This window comes from Sinocyclocheilus rhinocerous, unplaced genomic scaffold (genome assembly GCF_001515625.1).
Source record: "Sinocyclocheilus rhinocerous isolate Xijiao unplaced genomic scaffold, SAMN03320098_v1.1 scaffold1376, whole genome shotgun sequence".
Taxonomy (NCBI): Eukaryota; Metazoa; Chordata; class Actinopteri; order Cypriniformes; family Cyprinidae; genus Sinocyclocheilus; species Sinocyclocheilus rhinocerous.
In genome coordinates, this window is record NW_015646354.1 from 504,914 (window position 1) to 511,564 (window position 6,651).

Sequence of the window (6,651 nt, forward strand, 5' to 3'; positions counted from 1 at the left end):
TATATATATATATATATATATTTGCTTTTAACTTATAGATTGTTGTTGTCAAATTAATGTTTTAGCATATTACATTGTTGTACATACCAAATATAAGCTTGACTAGCAGTTTTAAAGATTTTGAAGATCTTTCTTCATTCAAGGACTTCCTGATTAGAAAATAGTTAGTTAATGGTCAAAATGGCCATCGAATTAACTGACTTACCTTAAATGGACTTTGTGCTCATTAACTTGTGACTGCCCATATTTCAGTGCTTATATCGATGCTTATTTATTATGCTGGAATGTTGAGTTTAACCAATCATAACATAGCTAATTTACATACAGTATAATGGACTTAAAGGGACGGTAGCCTTCAAAAAGAGCCTTGAATTTTAAGACTTAGAAAGTTCAATACTTTTAAAAACAGCCTTTAATTTAAGTTTTGTTTTAAAAAGTTTAATTAATGCTTATTTACAATGGTGATTTGCTGAGATTAGCCAATCATTACAGAGCTCCTTTACATAGAGATGTCTTAAAGGTACAGTAGCCTTTCAAAACAGAGTTGAATTTTAATTTTAGACTTAAAAAGTTTAATCAGTGCTTATTTAAGATACTGGTATGCTGAAATTAGCCAATCATAATAGAGCTCATTTACATAGAAACGTCCTGACGGTACAGTGGCCTTTAAAACAGCCTTTAAATTTCAGTTTAATCAGGGCTTATTTACTATGCTGAGGTTAGCCAATCATAATCAATTTACATATAGTATAGAGATCTTAAAGGTACAGTAGCCTTCAAAAACAGTTTTTAATTTAATTTTAAGCCATACGTTTAATAAATGTTTATTTATATACTGGTATGCTGAAATTAACCAATCATAACAGATCTAATTTACATATATACATCTTAAAGGTACAGTAGCCTTTTAAAACAGCCTTTAATTAAAATTTTTTGTCTTAAATATCAGTTTAATCAGTGCTTATTTACTATCCTGAGGTTAGCCAGTCATAACAAAGCTCATTTACATATAGACATTTTAAAGGCACATTTGCCTTTAAAACAGCCTTTACATTTTGGCCTTAAAAAGTTTTATTCTAAAGGTCAGTGGGTGTTAAAAGTTGGTCATGTAAACCTAAGAAACCTTGACTTCAGTGTTAATTTTGACAGCAAATTTTGATTTAGTTTAAGTCATATTTTAGTCATCTGAATTGATTTAGTCTTAGTCTAGTTGTAGTCGAGTAAATATCATAAGACTTTAGTCAACTAAATCTACAGTAGATTTAGTTGACTGAAATCTAATGGGTTTAGTTACAGTGTAATGCATTTATTAAGCATTTCTCTAAAATATCCAAACTCATATGTTCCCGGAGAAAACATCTATTAACCAGGTAATATGAATGATATTAAGGGTTGAACATGCAATACAGACACAGATTTAACTCCTGTGGCACATGACATGTCTTTATCTCAAAATTAAATAAAACCACTTCTCAGAAGTGGATCACTTGACCAGAAGAATCAAGAACATGGTCCTCTTTTCAGTGAAATACCAATGGTTATAGGGCCTATAATAAGCATTCTTTATAACAACTTGCATACATCCTTCACTCTTTCAAGCAGACATATATATTTATGTAAATTAAATTTAGATTTATCCTTATTAGAACTACTAAAGTGATTCAGTCAAGAGCAGTGAGTGATTTCCTCTCTTTCTTTTGTTGATTCATTAACAATAAGGACACAGACAACAATAACTAAATTTAGGCTGCTGTTCCTTTAAAACTGACTGCACAGATTCTACTGGCGATATTTTCCCAACAGTTTACATTCACTTAAGACGTAACTGGGTGTGTAACATGAATACTCGTCAAAACTGACAATTTGTGATCAATTTGTGTGCATCTCTCCGTTAACATCTGTGAAAAAATGCCGTTGACGAAAATTATCGCGAATATTTTTCGTCAACAAAATTAGCACTGCTTGACATTCATTATAAATTAACTTCACAGAAAATTATAGGGTGAATTCAGGTAAAGTAGGGCACTGGTAACAACGCAGAGTAAAAAATGTGTAGAAAAAATGTATAGAATATAGTATCTAGAATATAGTAAAGCAATGGAATTTATTTCCTGTAGTAGACAGAGATTAAACCTTACACAGAACATTTACCCACCTTATGTTGGTACGGATGACAGTAGGTGGCCCAGTTTGTCACGTGTGACTGCATTTGCTTCAACAACCAAAACACTTGACTGTCTGCACACGTCGCCAAAACTGTCAGCGGAGTCTAATTGACATTCAAATGTATGCATGCACCTCCTCAAAATTTGATCACCCCTACCGGGAAGAAGGTATTGTAGGGCTGAGCAGTAAAGGTCTTTCTGCATAAATGACAGACGCCCACATATACAAAAGCATGTATTCGTACACTGCCGGGAAAACGCCAGCCCTGGAAGTTGCAGCGGCGACTCATTGTGCTTTTGAAGCAAACTCTTACGCTAAAAGATGCTTTCGGCAAAACCCCTGGCCGGCCCATCAACCGAATTTAGCAGCGCTGTCGTGAGGGATCCAGATTTCCCGCAGCCTGTCAGTGACGCGTCCAGAGCGGGACGGGGACAGCGAGATAGGGCCTGTCAGAAAAAACACATCCTCCTGGACGACAGGCCCTGAGCATTGCGGATCTAGCGATGGCGAGAAAGAGAGAGGCAGTCAAAACACAGCGGCGGGACTCCACTGGGGCTTGTGCTGCCGTTCCGCTCAGATCTATTTTTAATGCCCCAAACTCCACGTCAGCAAAAGGAATGCATAATTATAGATTCCTGAATAATTCATGAGGGGCTCATTTGAATAAGGAGGCGGTTATGGGAGCCACATACGTGCCGGAAACTTTTCCATTTGTTGTTCGGAATTTTAAGGTAGAGCCCACCCTTTTAAACAACATTGTCCACGTTTCTTGGAGAGGAAAGACATGTTTGCAATGTTTGCATCTCTCTCTCTCTCTCTCTCTCTCTCTCCATCCATCCATCCATCTATCTGTGTTGGGGAGTTACTAGTTACATGTAACAGAATTACGTAATTCAATTGCAAAATAAATGTAACTAATCTGTTACAGTTACTCTGAATTTTTTTTTAATTAAATTACTTATGAAAACGTTAACGATTACAAAGGGGGTTACAGAATAGGACACATGCTTATTCGATAACTGTTTTATTTCCTATGTGGGTTTATGTATATGCTTTATTTTTTAAGATTAACTGGTTTTTTTTTTTCGTTTTAACTTTTCTTTTTCTTTGTTAGATACCAGTGTTTCCTGTCATAGCTATGCAAAGAATTGATTTCAAAAACAGTATCATAGCTATTAAACGGTTTCTTGTTATTATTTTAAATCTGAATTTAACCTCTCAAAGTAAAATGAGGTGCTAAAATCTGATTTTGTGGTGGCTGTCTTTTAAAATTAAATTATTATAATCTTAATTCAAGTGATGAAGGATTTTGAAAGTCTGAAGTCAGCTGCGCCACGCGGATGTTTTCATTCAAATCAAAGCGTAAACAACGTAGAAAACGTATCCGTGTGGCGGGGCTGACACCGAACAGCATACGCTGTTTACATTCAGTGGATAATCTCCAAAATGTCGCTATAGGGTGATGCGGAGGAGACAAATTGTTGAATAAAGTCGTTATTTTTGTTTTCTTTGCACACAAAAAGTATTCTCGTAGCTTCGTAAAATTACGGTTGAACCCCTGATGTCACATGGATTATTTTACCGTCCTTGCTAAGTGTCTGGACCTTAATCATGTTAATTACATTGCTGTCTATGGAGGGTCAGAGAGCTCTCAGATTCCATCAGAAATATCTTAATTTGTGTTCCGAAGATGAACGAAGGTCTTATGGGTTTGGAACGACATGAGGGTGAGTAATTAATGACAGAGATTTCATTTTTGGGTGAACTAACCCTTTAACATGATGCCTGCCTAAGGAGAACCTGGATATTTTGCACAGTAGGTTCACAACTAAAATGTGCTCAAATCTAATAAAGTTCCTCTGATAGAAGAGCTAGCATCACAATAGTCACAAGATGATTGTTACTGATAATTCCCTTAATTCTCACAAGTCATGAGCCAGCAGACATGAAGACAGTCTGTCTGCAAGTTTGTGTGAACATATAAAATGAACGATAACACAATTAGAGCTTCAGAAAACTTATTTCAGTGCCTTAGGAGAAATAAAAAGAATCTGGAGTCAGTTATTTCTGAGCAAAACAGGTCAATTTGGCTGTATGATCATAACACCAAGGGAACACAACACTAGATAAGATATTCAAGCTAGTATCAACAATTTTAACTAAACATTATTCCCTTTCAAACATTTTAGGATATTAAACATTATTATTTCTGTTTTGCTATTTTAAAAGAATAGTTCATCCAAACTGAACATTTGCTGAAAATGTACTCACCCTCAGGCCGTCCAAGATGTAGATAAGTTTGTTTCTTCATAGGAACATATTTGGAGAAATGTATCATTACATGACTTGCTCACCAATGGGTCCTCTGCAGTGAATGGGTGCCGTCAGAATGAGAGTCCAAACAGCTGATAAAAACATCCACAAGTAATCCACACCACTCCAGTCCATCAATTAACTATGATGAAAAGCTGTGTGTTTGTAAGAGACAAAACTATGAAGGTGTTATCATTTTAAATGCTCACTTCTGGCGAAAATCCATAATCCATAGTCCATAATTCATAATAATGCTTACTTCAGTGAAAATGTCCATCCCCTGTTGCCTCTCACATCAAAATCCACCAACATATTTGTTTAGAGCTGTTTTGACTTGTAAACGGTGCTTAATTTGTGCATATTTCTCTCCTGATTCAGACCAGACGACTTTTTCTCTAGAGAAAGCAATTTTATGGATATAGGACTCGTGATTTACCTGGAAGCAACAGTTTGAAGTTAAAAGCGTCTCAATTATGGATTTGTTTTGTACAAATGCGCAGCTTTTGTCTTCTCCAGATGTTAACTGATGGACTGAAGTGGTGTGGATTACTTGTGGATTATTGTGATGTTTTTATCAGCTGTTTGGACTTTCATTCTGACGGCACCCATTCACTGCAGAGCATCCATTGGTGAGCAAGTCATGTAATGATAAATTTCTCCAAATCTGATGAAGAAACAAACTCATCTACATCTTGGATGGTCTGAGTACTACATCTTTGAAGGCCTGATGTACAATTTTCATTTCTGAGTAAAATATTCCTTAAATTTTTTTTGTTGTTGTATATAGTAGTAGTCTTGTTGTATATAGTAGTAGGGCTTTCAGGATTGCTTATTTATAATAAATAACTAGTCGTCCAGAAAAGTAGTCAAGTATTTTTTGGAACTTACACTTGATGGTATGTATTTTAATAATAATAAAAAAAATGGAAATCAATCAGTACCATAACATTTTTTTTTTTGGAAGAACAGTGACTCAAAAATTCAAAGTTATTGATTAAAATGACAAAATATGGTATCGCTATAATTCAGCAGCTCTTCAGCCATGAAGATAAAATATTGTTATATTAAAAAAAAATTAAGTTAAGTATATCTCCTCAAGTATTGACAACTGCAACATATACGCTAAGGCATATATTAACTCTTGGGTCAAGGTGAATATTGTGCTTTTGACCATTATTATGATGTTGCTGTGGACAGGAGCTCTTTTAATTTCATTGATCGGGAAGGCACACAAAGACTGAAATCGATACGGAGCGAGCGGCCGCCCTGTCGTCAGTCATACGCCGAGACTCCACCAAGAGTTCTTGAATTCTTATCAGAGCAGATGAAGCGCACGCGAAGGGTTTCGCCGAGCATTTTCCCTTTCTCTTCTTTGTGATAAGGCCATTTCTTCTGCCCTTGGACTTAATGCGCTGTATCTTTGTGATAATGTCATGCGGTATGACGTCTGACTGTGATATGCTCTCCACATATATATTTTGTGTTAATGTCTTTGTGTATTATCATAGCTAGCTGGAATAGGTCACAGCGCTCAAAGTGCATGAAACTCTTTTGAATGAATGAATGAATGAATGATGCATTTATATAGCGCTTTATTGTGTATTGTTGTACACCCAAAGCGCTTTACAATCATGAGGGGGGGTCTCTCCTCAACCACCACCAGTGTGCAGCATCCACTTGGATGATGCGACGGCAGCCACAGGACAGCGGCGCCAGTGCGCTCACCACACACCAGCTACAGGTGGAGAGGAGAGAGAGTCATAGAGCCAATCAAGTGGTTGGGGATTATTAGGAGGCCATGATTGACAAAGGCCAGGGGGGCAATTTGGCCAGGACACCGGGGTTACACCCCTACTCTTTACGAGAAGTGCCATGGGATTTTTAATGACCACTGAGAGTCAGGACCTCGGTTTAACGTCTCATCCGAAGGACTTTTCCTCGAGTCTCATAAACAGAGGGCTTTGATTATGAGAAAGGACATTTTGAGTGATGGTTTTTCATTTTTGGGGTGTTTTTGTTCGTGTTTTCCTCATTATGAGATTTACTTTCTTTATTTCTAGCCACTGACCTCTGATGATTGGATCCATACTAATGGTTTTGCACACACACACACACACACACACTCTCTCTCTCTCTCTCTCTCTCTCTCTCTCTCACACACACACACACACA

At 36.7% G+C, this 6,651-nt stretch overlaps 1 protein-coding gene and 1 long non-coding RNA gene across 5 annotated transcripts in view; both read left to right on the forward strand.

Annotated features, from left to right (window-relative positions):
- LOC107707554 (uncharacterized) overlaps positions 1-5,006 on the forward strand; it is a 14,531-nt gene extending 9,525 nt beyond the window's left edge. Inside the window, exons 2-3 of the long non-coding RNA XR_001636268.1 lie at positions 4,460-4,463; positions 4,996-5,006. This is a non-coding gene — a long non-coding RNA (uncharacterized LOC107707554). The remainder of the gene's footprint in view (positions 1-4,459; positions 4,464-4,995) is intronic.
- LOC107707552 (serine/threonine-protein kinase BRSK2-like) overlaps positions 1-6,651 on the forward strand; it is a 228,694-nt gene that overhangs the window by 124,859 nt on the left and 97,184 nt on the right. The gene's annotated exons all lie outside the window — the stretch shown is intronic.